The 16,996-nt window shown below is 43.1% G+C and overlaps 1 protein-coding gene across 2 annotated transcripts in view; it reads left to right on the top strand.

The window, feature by feature from the left end:
- Positions 1-16,996, top strand: part of ZNF704 (zinc finger protein 704) — a 79,142-nt gene that overhangs the window by 35,010 nt on the left and 27,136 nt on the right. The gene's annotated exons all lie outside the window — the stretch shown is intronic.

Here is a 16,996-nt window from a genome sequence, read left to right as displayed (position 1 = left end):
GCTGGGGCTAGTGATAGGAGCTCATCCCATTATGCAGCATTTGGGCCTCGAACTGCCAACCTTCTGATCTTCTGATCATCAGAACTGGCATCTTAACCACTAAGCCACCGCATCCCTTCTTATACTTAAGGGTATACACTTATATTATTTTAGAAAGTTAGTTGGGACTTCTTGATCCATCCCTAAAAATAAACCTGCAAAACAGTTAAGTAGAGGTATATTTTAAGCTGGTTAAAAGAGTGATGCTGTGCATGACTATTCTGAAGTATGTCCTTTGAGTTCAGTGACTTAGAGGTAAAGGTATACAAGACTGCAACCTAACAAAATTTAAAATTCATTATACATCACGTGTTATTTCAAATGTGTTATTTAATTGGCTTATATAACCTTACCAATATGCATGATGGTACATATTTAGAAGGAATGCTAACAGAGTTCAGGACTCTGTTACAAGGCGCTACAAGATCCCTTTGCATACTGATATTCCAGACTAATGCGGTTATGTCTTAGAGTGCAATACTAGCATGCAGTCCACAGAGATGAGTAAAAAGAGACATATGAGTAACAAATAATAGAGGGAATGAGAGTGTGAGAAAGGTATTGGGTTACAAGAGGTGTTGACAAATGATACATTCTGTTAACATTTTCCAATTTTGAGGAATTATGAGGCTGAGGCAGGCCATTGCTCCATCTATCACAGTATTGTCAATTCTGACTAGCAGTGAATTTCTGGATCTTAAATGTTTGGCATGCCTAGAATGTGCCCTGTAACTGAGCTATGGTCCTCTTCTTTGTCTTCATTATTGGAAAACTGAATATTTACAGATGTCCTCATATGTTTCCAAGCATATGTGATGCCCTGTGAAGTAAAAGGTGGAAAGGGGAGATATTACAAAGTAGCCAGGTTTCAGGATCAGGTAGTGTCTGGCATAAGAAACTGAAAAGAATAGAGGCCAGCAGAAGGAGAGATACACTGGTGGTGATGTGGCATGTAAACTGAACCAAGACCTTTGCATAAGGCTAAAATGGAGATAGTTTGGAAAAACAGTATTCTGGGCTCTTCCTTAAGGTAGATTGGGTACATATGTTACATGCACACTTAAAGTCTGAAAAAAGCTAAGTATTTTGAGATGTGGGTCTTGGCAAACATGATTTTAAATGTGAATCTTGCCAAATGTGGTTAATTAACATATGCTTTTTTTAGCCCAATTGAAGTTAATGATTGATTGTTCTTTATAAATGGCAAGTGGGCAGGCAAAACTGTGCACTTGTACAGCTGCACTTTCATTTTGGTTTCTCCTGTGAAAAGAATTTGGAAAGGTTACTTTTGTGGACTGTAATCTCCAGAATCCCCTACACAACATGACCACTTACAGGTGTAGTTGGAAAAGAAAGTTTTTCACGCTCTGATCTTAAGATTCTGAGAGGAGCCTTGCTGAACTAGACTGCCCAATCTTGCATCCTGGTTTCTGTAGTATAGTGTAAAGTGGATCTGTGATACATAGTGCTCCCTCTTATCAATAAAGGTCCCCCTTTCCTCTGAATGTCTACAGATCCCCACAGCTAGATGTACCTGTAGGAGGTCCCTATAAATGTTCTTAGGGGGGAAAGGACTGGTGTGGGGCCTTCTGCATGCAATAGCAATAGCAGCTTCATTTGTATACTGATTCATATTCTCTACAATGTGTAAGCTAATTGCCCCCAACAAGCTAGTTACTCATTTTAGTGACCTTGGACATATGTCAGACTGAGTCGACCCAGAGCCCCTGGCTGGGATTGAACTCACAACTTTATGGTTGTGCATTTATCCACTGCACCACCAAGGTGCATCCAACAAGTGGCTGCCCATCTGGCCAGGCTGGCCATTTTGCCGGAGGGAGCCCGGCAGCTGTTTTGCCCCAGCACGCTCTGCTGGGGCGAGTCCTCCTCCCTGGTTGGTGGTGCAGAGCGGAAGGGGCGGCCCTTCCGCTCTGCGCTGCTCTAGGATGGCGGAGGACCGCTCTATGGCGGTGGCTCCGGTCCTCCAGGGCAGCTCATTGGTTGGGCTGCCCTGGAGGAGGAGCCTCCGCCGGCACGTGATTGGGCCAGGGCCAGGGCCTATATAAGGGCCATGCGGTCTGGCCCCGGCGCCATTTCCAGCTTGGCTCTCCCACCCTCGCTCCCTAGGGTTCGTGGGTCTTATCAGAACTTAGGGGTGGCAGCATAGGCCATGGATCTGGTTGGTGTGGTACCAGGGCTACGGAGCACTGGTTTGGGAGTCATTCGAGACCCGGGGGTGAGCAAGGCATGCGTTGTGGCCATTGTGGAGACCACAACGAGAGTGCGCCTCCTGGTGACTAGGGGCTTAGAGAACAAGCGAGCGCCTGGTGTCATGGCTTCCAATTGGCGTTCCTTAGCCCCTAGGTCATCCCAACGCCTGGTGGTCACCAGGCAAGCTGCTTATCGAACAACCGGGGGGTTGTTCGATATTTCAGATCCTGACCTTATGCTTTTGGCCAACCCTACCAATTCTTTGCTGTTGCTAATAAAGTTGTGGCCTTTCTTCCAGCTTTGCTTCATGTGGTTTTTAGCGACGGCCTCCTAGGCAATGCATCCATTGTAAATAAAGTAATTTTCTGGGGACTGTACCATTCCTGGCTCTCCCCACTATTTTCATCCCTACTCTCCTCCAAATTGGTCTAAAATTCATCAGTCACTCACCCAGAGTCCTCCACAGGAAATAGTTGGCCACATCATGTTATTTTCAGGATGCCCTGGACCAGGGGTAGGCAACCTTTTTGAGCCGGGGGCCGGGTTGCTGTCCCTCAGACAACTGGGGGGCCGAAGCCAAAAAATAAATAATTAAATATTTTTTTAAAAAAATTAAATATATAAATAAACCAGGACAAATGTAGGACAAAATTTTCAAATGGAAGACACTTTTTAAAAAAAAATGGAGGACACACAAAAAATTTGCTGATTTTTTAAAAAATGTTAGTATAAATGCATGTTTCTGAGGGTTCTATAGACAATTGCCCCCCAAAGGCCCCAGCGGCAATCGGCGGCAGGACTGGGCTGGGGCCGGTCCCAAGGCCTTGCCGGGCCGCATCCGGCCCGCGGGCCGCAGGTTGCCTACCCCTGCCCTGGACCTTTTTGGAACCCAAGGAGGGTTTTTTTTCCCAAAACTGGTTTTGGATACGTCTCCCCTAGCCTAAAGTGGGCCAGCCCTTTGAAGATGTACTTACATTTCTTGAAACACTAAAGACAGTGTTGTAGCTCATATCCAGTTTTTCTGTACTGTTAATTTGCCACCTTTCCTACCTTGTAGGAACAAAAGTGGAAATGTAACTGTTTTTATTTATGGTGATAGAATTCAAAGATCTAGCCATGTTAGTTGGAAAGTTGGTATGCAAAGGGGATCTAGTAGCATCTTTGAGACTTTAAGAAAGTAGCTGGTAGCATGAACTTTTGTAGACTTGAGCTTACTTCCTCAGATGCACTCACTCCTACGAAAGCTCATGCTACCAGCTTCTTCCAGTTAGTCTCAAAGGTGCTACAAGATCCCTTTGCATACTGCTTTTAATCCATGTAATATTGCCAGAAATATTGTGATCACTTTGCTAGGTAAGACTATATAGTAGAAAGAGTGATTTTGCCAACACCCTTTGCCTAGAGATCTACATAGCCTAGCCATAGTTGTTGGATCAAAGAAAGTCTTTAAGTAAGGGCATGTGCCTTATTTTCTAGCCCGAAGCCTTGAAGAAATGACTGTGAAATTTCAGGAAGCTGTTAAACAGCAGGCAGAGTTCTCAGTAAAGTAGCTGTTTTGTGGTGTGTGTTAAGTGATGTACAAAAATAATCTCTGTGGAAGTGCCAGACATCTGTGCTTATTAAAACAAGTGGATGGGGGAGGATTGATGTCTCTCTCTGTGTTTTATTTTGTTTTATTGTTCCAAAAATGTGTTTACATACATGTGTGTTTGTGCACGCACACGTGTGTGTGTATGAATGCCTTACAAGATTTAATAGTTGTATTATCAAAGCACCTGTAGTGAAGCCATCCTTTTATGTGGTTTTTAATTAAGAATAGTTATGGCAACTGTTGCATAGTGTTTTGATTTAGAGTATGTATGGGGAACCCAAGGACCTTCAGATATTGGACTGCAAGTCAGATCATCCCTGAAAAGGTAAAGAGGTTTTAAATTAAACGACATCTGAAGATTATACAGTCCTGATTTAGCATCCTTTCTTGCTACCCATATACAGCATGATGATTCCACTAACTAATATGGCTGCATCCTGTGGTATCTTGGAGTTTGTTGCTAAGGCACTAGAGCTCTCTGATTTAAAATTCTAAATATTCCTATGTAAACTGCAGTTCCCAGGGCTTCGTAGGATGAAATTATGGTGGATAAGATAGAAACACAGTGCTATAATTTGGTGATGTGAAAGCCCCTTAGAAGATGGTCTCTAAGGGGCAAGGACAAGACTTGTTGATATATGACAGAAATCAGGCCCAGCATGAAAGTACATTAGACTTTACTATCCTTTCTTTCTTTCTTTCTTTCTTTCTTTCTTTATTTATTTATTTATTTATTTTTCCTTGCAAAGCAAGCAGGGGGAGGTATTTAACATATTTCTAAACTAGGAACAGGGACTCATTATGGGCTCTAATATTATATTTCTGATCTATGTGCCTGTCAAGCAACCTCTAAGAAAAATAACACACCATACTACCATGTGCTTAAAAGAAGCTGGAAATGAAGACAAAATGGCTTTTTGGTCATTTGTCAGTCCGGCACACAAGCAGATATGTTGACTGGGGGATTGAGTTGTGTAGGCAAATAGTTGCAAGGAGTAAACAAAGCCTGAGGAATCATAATGGCAAGAATTTGATTTCAGTGAAATGGAAGCATGCTCTCTCCCAGGCTTTGTTTTCTCAAATGCTCTTTCAGTGTCCTTTTTCCTGCTTCCCTCTCCCCACCCCCATACATTATGTCATTTTAGTTTATTATGCTGGTAGGGAAAAATATGTCAGTGTGGGTAATGTTGCTGTGTTTGTGGGTAAGGCGTATATATTTATTCTGATTGTTTTTTCCCCCATACCCACCTCCCCTAAAACATATGATATCTCCTTGGCCTCCTTAGCATAATAAGAGAGATCTTGGGAGGAAAAAACCTGTATTGAGGCAGAAAAGTGACTGCAGCTCGAGGAAGGAGTTTTACGGGTGTCAAGCTTCGGGGAAACATTATGTCATTCTCACTTGTGTTAGTAGCGGATGAGCTCATTGGGGAGGAGCTGAAGTTACAGCTGTGCCAGTTCAGCCCGATAGTGATTAGCATTCTCAGTGCTCACCAACAGAATGGAATTGGGGGAGGAAGGTGGGGTGGAAGACAACTACACTGTAAATTATTTAAAGCCCATGGAGAAGGGATTTATGAAAATATACACAGAGAGACTCAAATTGCCCATCTGAAAGAACATGATTCAAGATGTTCTTTAGCTTGCTTTGTGTGCAGGAATAGGATTATTTTCCTCAAGAGTTTTTCTCACACTGCCTGCATCTGCACTGGAGAAATAATCCAGTTTGACACCACTTTAACTGCCATGGCTCAATGTGATGGAATTCTGACAGGTGTAGTTTGTTGTGGCACCAGAGATTTGTTTTGTGAGGAATAAGGGATAGCGAAATCTAATGTACTTTCATGCTGGGTCTGAGTTCGCTCGTATACCAACAGGTCTAGTTCTTGCCCCTTAGAGGCCATCTTCCAAGGGGCTTTCACATCACCTAATTATAGCAGTGTGATTGTATTTTATCCGCCATAATTTCATCCTATGAAATCCTGGAAACTACAGTTTAGACAGGAATATTTAGAATTCTTAGCCAGAGAGCTCTAGTGCTTTACCAAACTACAAACTCCAAGATCCCACAGGATGCAGCCACGGTAGTTAGTGGAATCATCGTGCTGTATATGAGTAGTGAGAAAGAATAATAAATCGGGGTTGTATAATCTTCAGATGTGGTTTATCTTCAAACCCCACTACCTTTTCAGGGATTATATGACTTGTAATCTGATATCTGAAGGTCCTTGCGTTCCCTTTGCTTACTCTAAATCAAAACACCATGCAACAGTTGCCACTGCCTCCAAATTCTGTTCCAATTTCTGGCTAGCCTGATCATGTCTTTCTTGGTGGCTCATATTTCTCTTCCTTTCCTGCCCTTTCCACCTCACATCCTTTAAGAAAAAATTCCATGTTTTGGGGTTGTTCTTTTGAACTTTTAAGTAACTTTTTTAAAAATTGCATTTGGAAGAAAATATAGATTGGACTGGAACTGTAGAGCTTGGAACCTGGCCCAGTGTTACTCAACAGTGCTGGGTGTGTTGCAATCCCCCCCCTGAGTTTAAAGACTGTCTAACGGAAGACAATAATCTGTGGGGCATAGAATAACAATAAGGGTAGAGGAAAGTAAGGAGGAAACCGGCATCCAGAAATGAAGCTTGGAAAAAGTGAGAGAGAACTGGAGGGGAGGCAAAGGGAATTAGGAAAAAAGACACGAAAGCAAGGCTGTATGAGTGAAGGGAGTAGTATTGTTCTGAAAGGTAACTGGAAAGCTTTATTTCTGAGAGGCAGACATTTCTGTTTTGTCACAGAGAAAAACAGAATTTCTCTGTAAATTGACACGTACTTCTGAGTTTCCCTCTGCAATTGTGGAAAGCAGGGCTAGGGAAAGTGTGGCCTTCCCTAGTGTGTGAAATGCATCTTCATTTCAATTTAAAGGCAAAGGGATTAAGAATGTATGCCCCTCCAGATGCAGGGACTGTAACTCCAACAATCTCTTACCATATGGTATGCTGTCTAGAACTGACAGGAGTCACAATCCAAGAATGTCTCAAGGACCATAGGTTCCTCCCAGTCTTGTTCTAATTTTTCATAATATGTAATTTCACTATACACATAATATACACTGAGACAAGTTGAAGATTAATTTACTGTCAGTTTTTTTTTATTAAGACTGAACTTGCATTTTAACTGTTATGTGTAATGTTCAATAGTTGCTAAATGTAAAAAAAACACGCTTCTTTTAAAACTGCAAAACAATCGCTTGATTTCAGTAAGGCCTTTGACAAAGTTCCCCATGATATTCTTGCAAACAAGCTTGTAAAATGTGGGTTAGACAAGGCAACTGTTACATGGATTGTAATTGGTTGATCGGCCGAAGCCAAAGAGTGCTCAACAATGGCTCCTTTTCGTCCTGGAGAGAAGTGACAGTGGGGTCCCACAGGGCTCTGTCCTGGGCCCAGTGCTATTCAACATCTTTATCAATGACTTGGAGGACAATATTGGGGGCATACTTATCAAATTTGCAGATGACACCAAATTAGGGGGAGTAGCTAATACTCCAGAGGACAGGATCAAGATTCAAAATGACCTGAACAGACTAGAAAACTGGGCCATAGCTAACAAAATGAAATTCAACATGGAGAAATGTAAGGTACTGCACTTAGGGCGGAAAAACGAAAAGCACAGATATAGGATGGGGGACACCTGGCTTAAGGAGACAACATGTGAAAGGGATCTAGGAGTCCAAGTAGACCACAAGTTGAACATGAGTCAACAGTGCGATGCGGCAGCTAACAAGGCCAATGCAATTTTAGGCTGCATCAATAGAAGTATAGTGTCTAGATCAAGGGAAGTCATAGTGCCACTATATTCTGCTCTGGTCAGGCCCCACCTGGAATATTGTATCCAGTTCTGGGCACCACAATTCAAAAAGGACATTGAGAAACTGGAGCGTGTCCAAAGGAGGGCAACTAAAATGGTGAAAGGTCTGGAAACCTTGCCCTATGAGGAACGACTCAAGGAGCTGGGGATGTTTAGCCTGGAGAAAAGAAGGTTAAGAGGTGATATGATAGCCCTGTTCAAATATTTAAAGGGATGTCATATTGAGGAGGGAGCAAGCTTGTTTTCTGCTGCTCCAGAGACTAGGACCCAGAGCAATGGATGCAAACTGCAGGAAAAAAGATTCCACCTCAACATTAGGAGGAACTTCCTGACAGTAAGGGCTGTTAGACAGTGGAACACACTCCTTCCTCGGAGTGTAGTGGAGTCTCCTTCCTTGGAGGTCTTCAAGCAGAGGCTGGATGGCCATCTGTCGGGGATGCTTTGATTGTGATTTCCTGCATGGCAGGGGGTTGGACTGGATGGCCCTTGTGGTCTCTTCCAACTCTACGATTCTATGATTCTATGATTCATAGCCTGTGTATGTATTACCTTGTCTTTAACTATTAAGAGAAATTGTTTACAGGGAACAGAACTATGGTTCAATTTAGAATCTCAGCAATGCTGAGTAGAAACAAATCCATTTGGAAACTTATGCTTCTGTTCCACCTGTTTTTTATTATTGTTATTATTTTATTTTACAGTAGGCCAATATGTTTTGAATTCATTGGCTGATTGGTTTTATTTATATTCCAAATTACTTCTAAAACTGGGATCCAAGGAAGCTTATAAAACAATTAAAATCGAGTACCCATGACAACACATTAAGTTTAAATATTAACATATTTAAATATTAAATATTTAAAATATAGGTAAACTATAAAGTTATCATGGACCCTGGGCAAGAGGGGCTTGGGGCTTGCCCAAGGCTAGGCTGAGAAGGCTAGCTTTGTTGTTGTCCATCTTCAAGTTGTTTCCAACTTCATATGATATATTAATTTTATGCTTTAAACAATTTTATAACATTTCATTTATTATTTTTCATTGTCTTCTCAATAGCCACAATGTTAAGTACTTTAGATGATGGTATTATTATTATTACTATTATTCACTGTAGTCTGTGTTTTTAATGTTTTGTAAAAACAGTAATTGTGTGTGTTGTGTGCCTTCTAGTTGTTTCCAACTTATGGCAACCCTAAGGTGAACCTATCACAGGTTTTCTTAGCAAATTTTCTTCAGAAGAGGGTTACCTTTCCCTTCCTCTGAGGCTGAGACAGTGTGACTTTGCCAAGGTCATCCATTGGGTTTCCACGCCCAAGTGGTGTGTTGAATCCTGGCCTTCTCAAATCCTAGTCCAGTCCAGTACTTCAACCACTATACCATGCTGGCTCTCATTAATTGCTTACTGTTTTGTAAAAACATACATGCAAGTAAGCAAAATTTATAACTGTCTACTGATCTTGAGCCCCCACTATCACCTCAGAAATATTTGCAGAGTTGTTGCTAGTTATATATTATGTTTAATTAAATTAAAATAGTTGCAAAACACAATAGTAAAGATAAATAAGATTTTAAAATAAAAAATGGAATCTAACATAGCACAGTCCACCCTGACTGGCAAATGCTTCCAGGTGTCTGAGTCTTCTAATCTGAAATAATTAAGTGGCAAAGCAAACAGGTTGGATCTGTCCAGTGATTGCATACAAAATATGTTCTTTGCCACTCAGAACGAAAGCAAACAAATTAAAATAGCTAATTGTATGTGTTCAAGAGAAGCTGAATTTCACTGTCTGAAAATTTGAATATGTATTGAAAGGTTGAATAATTTCATTTTGTTCCTGTTAGTCATGGGCAAGGGTTGGCACCAGCATTATTCAGTGGCAGAGCAGATGATCTGCATGGAGGAAGTCTTGGGTTCAGTCCTTGGCATCTTCAGGAGGATTGTGTTGAGGATGAAAGGAAATACCTCTCAAGAAGACCTGTTAGAGTAGTAGGAAATATGGCCCCAAGAAAGGGAAGCTGTAGCCCTCCATATGTTACTGGACTGCAATTCCTACCATCATTTCCCATTGATTGGAGGTTTAACAGCATTTAGAGGGCCACATATTCCAGAACCCTGGTTAACTGCTACAATGATTTTTATTTTATTTTTGCATGTTTGATAATAGGTAGTTGCTTTAAGCACTATATGTATAGTGGAAAGGCAGGATCAATTATTTGGATGAATAATACAGAGCTCCATCTCACATACTAAATTTCTCTATGCAACCAGTCTTTTAAATTAATAATTTTATTGAGAACCTTTGTATTAACAAACAATGCTGTTTTATCTAACTCCATTTTAACTAAAATATCATTATTATTTATATTTATGATTTCTATTCTTCCTCTGCATAGCAATAGCAAGCAATAGCAAGTACTTTTCTATACCACTTATCAGTGCAGTTAAACACACTCTTAAGCAGTTTACAATCTGTAAGCCAATTGCCCCCGTCAAGCTGGGTACTCACTTTAGTGACTTACAGAAGGATGCAAGGCTGAGTTGACCCTAGAGCTCTGAAGGATTGAACTCACAACTTTGTGGCTGTGAGAAGCAGCAATTACAGTCTGCCCTCCTTATACATGGAGTTTTTTTATCCATGAATTCAAGCATCCACAGCTTGAAGATTTTATATAAATTCCAAATAGCAAACCTTAATTTTCCATTTTATATAAGAGACACCATTTTCCTTTTCCATTGTATGCAATGGGACTTGAGGATCTATGGATTTTGTTCTCCACGGGTAGGGACGCCATAACCCGGCGGCCCCCGTGACAAACCCGCTTTTGGGGGCCCCCTCCCAGTCTGGTTTGGCCCCCAGCCCCTGGTTCGGGGCCTGCACGGCGCCAACCCACCTTCCCCTGCCTCCCTGCATGGCCGCGCCACCCACCTCCTCCTCCGTTCCAGGACTTGTGGAGGAAGCAAAGGAGGAGGCGGTGTGCGGGGGGAGGCAGGGGAAGGTGGCAGGGAGGGGGCGTGGGTGCGCGCAGGAGGCGCACCTCCTTCGCCTCCTCCTCCTCCGTTGCAGGCCGCGCCAAGCGGAGGAGGAGGCAGAGGTGCCTGCCTGGCTTGGTGTTCCTTGCGTGTGCGCCAGGGCAGCAGACACTGGTAGGCAACCACCCACCGCCTCCTCTGCCTGGCGCGCCTCCATGCTGGGCACTTTCTTGGGCCTGGGAGGCGGAGGCAGAGGAGGAGGCTGAGGCAGAGGTGGGTGGCTGCCTGCCTACTGCCTTGACGCTGTCTCCCAGGCCCCAGGGAGGCCTTGGAAGCGGCCTCCTCCAAGCCTTCCCTGGGGCTTGGGGGACGCTGTCTCCCAGGCCCCAGAGAGGCCTTGGACAAAGTTTTAAAATGTAGGACCTTTTTTTTTTAATTTCCTGGCAACCATGTCCTACATTTTTTCCGGTTTGGAGGCCCTCAGGGATGGCAGCCCTATCCACAGGGGGTCCTGGAACCAAACCCCAGTGGATAACAAGGACGCAGTGTAACTGTAAAACAATTCAAAGTGCTTCTCAAGTCCTATACAGCTTGGGGCCAGGCTATCTGAAAGAACATCATCTCCCATATAAGCCTTCCCAAGCAGTGAGTTCTGCAAAAGAGGCCTTTCTCTCAGCTTTGTCACCTACAGAGGAATATTTGGTGAGGCATTCTCAATTACTGCCTCCTATGTGTGGAAAACATGAAGTCCTCCCTTTCACTGCCTTATTATTCTACACCAGGGGTCGGCAACCTCCGGCCCGCGGGCCAGATGTGGCCCGCGGAGGCCGTTGGAGCGGCCCCCAACTGCTGCTGCCGCCGCCGCCACCACCACCGGCAGCGGTCGCGGCTTTTTGCAGCTCTGGACACCGCCATTTTTGGCGAAAAAATGGTGGCACCCAGAGGCGAAGTCTTGCGCAACCACAAAAAAGGTCGCGTGAGACTTCGGCCTCCAGGAGGCCCACTGCAGCCGCCGGAGCCCTTGAATAGGGCTCAGATGGCAGCAGCGGGCCTCTGGGAGGCCGGGGCCATCGCTGGCGCCGGCGGGCGGGCTGTCAGAACCAAGGAGCCTCACTGTAGCGAGGTCTCCTTGGCCCTGGCCGGCTCTCCCCGCCGGCGGGAGGGCTGCCAGAGCCAAGGAGCCTCTCTGCAGCAAGGTCTTCTTGGCCCTGGCCGGCTCTCTCCGCTGGCGGGAGGGCTGCCAGAGCCAAAGAGCCCCTCTGCAGCGAGGTCTCCTTGGCCCTGGCCAGCTCTCTCCACCGGCGAGAGGGCTGCCAGAGCCAAGGAGGCTTCGCTGTAGCGAGGTCTCCTTGGCCCTGGCCGGCTCTCTCCAGGCAGGGAAGGAAGGGGCGGGGGGGAGGAGGAGGAAGAGGAGGAGGAGGGAGGAAGGAAAGAGGAAGAGGAGGGAGGAGGAGGAGGAAGGGGAGGAAGGAAGGAGAAAGAGGAGGGAGGAGGAGGAAGGAAAGAAGTAGGAGGAAGAGAAGCAGGGAGGAAGAAGAGGAGGAGGGAGAAAGAGGAGGAGGAAGGAGGAAGAAAGGGGAGGGAGGAAGGGAGGAGGAGGAGTGCATTTCTGTGTATTTTCAGTGCATTTAATGCTAAAAGGTCTGCTGTAACAATGATAGTGGTGGTGGTGGTCGTGGTGATGGTGATGATGATGAGTGAGCTTGAGAGCCATGCAACTACTGTTTCTGAAGCTGAGAAAGTGTCACCTTCCAAAGTGTGTTTTGGGTGCTTTTAATGCTAACAAGTCTCCCTTGCTTTGACAATGAAAGTGTGATGATGGTGATGATGATGAGTGAGCTTGAGAGGCAGGCAACTACTGTTTCTGAAGCCGAGAGAGTGTCACCTTCCAAAGTGTGAAATGCACAAATGTGCTGTTGTGTGTGTTTTGGAATGCAGGTTGGGGGTGTTTGTCCAGAAAGGGACCGAGGAGGAGAGGGCGAGCACACGCCTCCTCCTCCTTGTGGGGCTTCGGTGGAGGCCCTGCCCCTGGAGGGTGGCTCCACCCCTGGAGGGTGGAAGCTCCACCCCCAACATGCAACCCCGCCCCCGGAGGATGGAAGCTCCACCCCTCGGCTTCGGCCCCCCGACTTGTCTGAGGGACAGCAACCCGGCCCCCGGCTCCAAAAGATTGCCTACCCCTGTTCTACACCATCACCTCTCTAACTAACTGAGTCTTATTCCTAGCTCTGATTACTCACATTTCTCACTGACCTACCTTCACGCACACCCAGTTTTTAAAAATTCCTTTGAATATTGAGTCTATCATTACTCACCCACCACATTCCATGCTCATACCCCCTTGCAAGAGATCACCTACTTTGTTACATATATTATCAATCACATTTGTTGCTGTGTGCCTTCAAGTCATTTCTAGTCAGATACTGTGACCGTATCATGGGGTTTTCTTGGCAAGATTTGTTTAAAGAAGGTTTTGTTGGCAAGATTTGTTTAAAGAAGGTTTGAGGCTGAGAAAATTGCCTAAGATCACCCAGGGGGTTTCATGGCTGAGCAGGGAGTTGAACCCTGGTCTCCAGAGTCACAGTCCAGCAATCAAACCACTACACTATACCTGCTCACATATTTATACCTTAAATTAATTTTTCCAATAAACATACCTTTAAAAAAAGTTCAGAACATCACTGGCCCCCAAATAGCTGTTGTTCCATTGTCAGACTTTTCTGTTCAAGTAGGTTTTCAGCAGCAGACTGACTTCTAATTAGATTTTTGTTTTTACATTTTAAATGATTATGGTTGAGTTTTATAAAAACTATTTTAACTTTGTGTTTTAATACTATAACATATTAAATTGTATTTTAATATTTATAACATACAGCTATTTTATTGGCACTTGTTCTGTAATTATGTTATAAGCTGCTTTTTATTGTGGTTAAAGAAAAGTGGGATACACATAAAATCCATCTATACATCAAGTAAAACAATGCCTGCCATATATCAATCCTCAGCCCCACTAACTTTTGACTGGCCGGGGGACCTGGACAAAAATCTCTTATAAGATCTCACTGCAAGGGAATATTGGGATTTGTAGTTTGCTGTGGCACCAGAGCTCTCTGACAGGGAAGACTAAATATCTCACAAAACTAAAATCCCTGGATTCCATAGCACCGAGCCTTGGCAGTTAAAGCTGTGTCAAATAAAGCTGCATTATTTCTGCAGTGCGAATGGAGCCTTGGACTACTATTCCTATTTTCCCTACTTCAACATTTTAAAGTATATTGTGCTTTTTTGAAAATCAGAAAAATTGACTAAAATTGAAACAGTGTCTGCAGCATTAATGACCCAACTTAGTAATGATAATTCAGTCAATGTTAATGAAGAGTATATATTGAAAACAGTCGTCAGCCTTAGGTTAAGTAAATCACTAAGCATAGTTTCTGAAATTCATTAGCCACATGGGAATCTTTTCTTCTTCTTTTTACACCATCAAGTTTGGGAGGATAGATACTTCAGTACATTATAACTCCATGTGAAGCTGGCCGTCCCTTCTCTACCTGCTGCTTAAGATTATTACCATTCATTAGCTGAATCCATGTTAAAGGGCACTGTGTTTGCCTTAAGGCTACTTTGTCTAATTAGTTTCATGGGAAATTGAGAGGAGCTTGTTGTTTAAGAAGTAAAAAAACAAAGTAATATTTTTTTTTAAAAAAATAATCCTCCATATTGATGCAGCTCTTTAGCAGAGCAGAGCAAATACAGCTGATGTTTTGACACATGCTTTTGAATAAACATGCTGCCTAATTTTAATATTTCCTTTTCAAATGAGGGCCAAATTAGATGGAAGTGCATGAATAATCTTGGGCCATTGCTCATATTTGTAGCTTCTTATTCCTCCATTTTAGGTTGAATTTGATCAAATATCTCCCATGTATCATCTGGTTTGGCTTTGATGGAGGGGCTTGTTACTCCTGCCTTAGATGCATTATAAAACTTAAAATGTGCATACTTAAGAAACTTTCTCTTCCTTCCAACACAAAAACCATAGGCCACATCTGATTGTGGTTTTATTAATTAATCTCTTGATGTTTGATGCTGTATTGGATTGTAACCCACATGTTCTTGCTGAATGCTGAACAATTGCCCTGAAAGTGTGGAACTCACATCAAAGTCTGGGCCAGAGAACCTTTTGAAAATGTTGTACGAACATATACGTATACATGTGTTCCTGGATGTGTTCCTTAATAGAAAATTACTTCTTTAACAGAAAATTTGGAACCAGAGGTCGAAATAACATGGAAAGAATAAGGATAGGTTTTCATACAGTGTTTTTTTTTTAAAAAAAAGGAAAGAAAGAAGAACAGTGCAACATGTTTCACTAAAGTTTTTATTCAAAACTAATGGTTTGTACATGTGAAATTAAACAAGCAAGTCAGGTAAGCTCTGTGTAAGCAAACAAAAACAGTTTGAGCCTTCTATTGACCACATGAAAGCTTCTTCCAAAATGCATCCAGATTCATTCATTTATTTTTTGTTATGATCTCCCTTTTGATGCCCAAACATGCAGCTTATGCTTTTTTCAGCATGCCTTTCTCTCATTTCTGCTGTTCATGCCTGCTTGATAAGGGATTATAGAGGCAGCTGCTGTTACTTTGCTTGCTGTAGGCAGGTACGCATAACTGGAGTAGTATTGTCCGAGGAGTATCCCATTCTTTCCCAGCTCAAGTTTGATTGCACTCTTTACTGCAGACACACAGCTGCAAACTGACAGTTGAAAGCCTATTTTCTCCAGTCCTGCACCAACTTGCCAGTGCCAATTCTGTTTCAAAAAACTAGATGGATAAAAGGAGGATGTATTGGGTGGACAGAAAAAGACTTTGTAAAAAGGAACTTCTTAGGTTCAAAACACACTGCAGAAATAATACAGTTTGAGACTTCTTTAACTGCCCTGGCTGAATACTAGGGAATTCTAGGAGCTATAGTTTTGTGAGACATATTGCATTCTCTGTCAGAGAGCTCTGGTGCCATGATAAACAATTCCCAGGTTTTTCCTAGCACTGAACCAGGGCAGTTAAAGAGGTCTCAAACTGGATTATTTCTGTAGTGTGTTTTGTACCTTAGTTAGAGGGTTTGTTAACTGAGGTATGCCTGTATTTGGACTGACTTATACTAGTTTGATGCAGATAAGGACCTGGTGTTCTTTTCTGTTTTGTTAACTTTTCAGTGTGTTTACATTTATTGATAATACACATAGGACTCATTCCCACTGGCAGTATAACACACTTTCTGATGCAGCTTTGCTTCGTGTCTATAATCGATTTCAAAAGATCCCTCGTTCCCACTATAAAATGGACCTTTTCTTTATGCCAGTGGAATTGGGGTTTTTTTAGCATGTCCCCATTAGTTTGCGCTGCTTCAAGCCAGAGATGGAACACAAGCCAGGGGAAGGACGGAGCACAGGCTGGGGAGGGAGGAGCACAGGCCAGGGAGTGGGCACCGCAGCTGACTTGCCCGCTTCCCCATCTCCGCCAGTCCCTGATGGGCTGGCCAGGGGCTTGGCTCGGGTGCTTCTGCATAAAGGAAAGGAACTGGGAGGAGAAGAAGGAGGACGGGGGATACATTTTAAAAAATAATAATAAAAGTAATCAATAGAATGGTTGAGCAACTACTTGGCTTTGCATGTAGTTGCTTGACCAATCTATCAGTTCATTGATTAAATTTATTCATTAAAAAAGCACCCAAAACAATAAGGCAGCACTGGGTATGTGTATGACATCTCTGGGGAGGGATGGTAAACATCCCTCTGCCATTTGTCCAACTCTCAGAATGAATCGATTATGATCTGTCATTCCCACTTATTGAAATTGCTCCAGAAGCAATTTTTCTCAAATGAACCTATTTCAAACTACTCTCTGGTGAAAAAAACAGTTTTTTTGCATTTGCCCCGCTTTATCGCAACAGAAATCAATCGAACAAGGATTGGAATTGGTTTCCAGTGGGGATGACAGTCATATAACCAATTTCGATGTAAATTGTAGTGGGAATGAGCCCACAGAGTATATATGCAACTGAGTAGTAAGTTCTTTAAAAATGAAGATAATTTTGTCTCCTTTGGTTAGCAACATGCAAGCCAAAAACATGGAAGCCAAAACCAGTTATTTCTAATTAAAATCATCGCTCCTCAAAAATGTTGTAATTTTTGTGGTAATAGATGCCTATCATAAGTTTATGATAGTCACTTTTGAGATACAGAAACAGTGCATCTGAGGTGTGGGAAAATAAGATGTTAATGTGGTCAGCTATTGAAAATGAGACACAAGTACACC

Source organism: Sceloporus occidentalis, unplaced genomic scaffold (assembly GCF_023333645.1).
Source record: "Sceloporus occidentalis isolate IW3139 unplaced genomic scaffold, rSceOcc1.0.p SCAF_3, whole genome shotgun sequence".
Lineage (NCBI taxonomy): Eukaryota > Metazoa > Chordata > Lepidosauria > Squamata > Phrynosomatidae > Sceloporus > Sceloporus occidentalis.
This window is presented reverse-complemented; position numbering and strand designations above follow the sequence as displayed.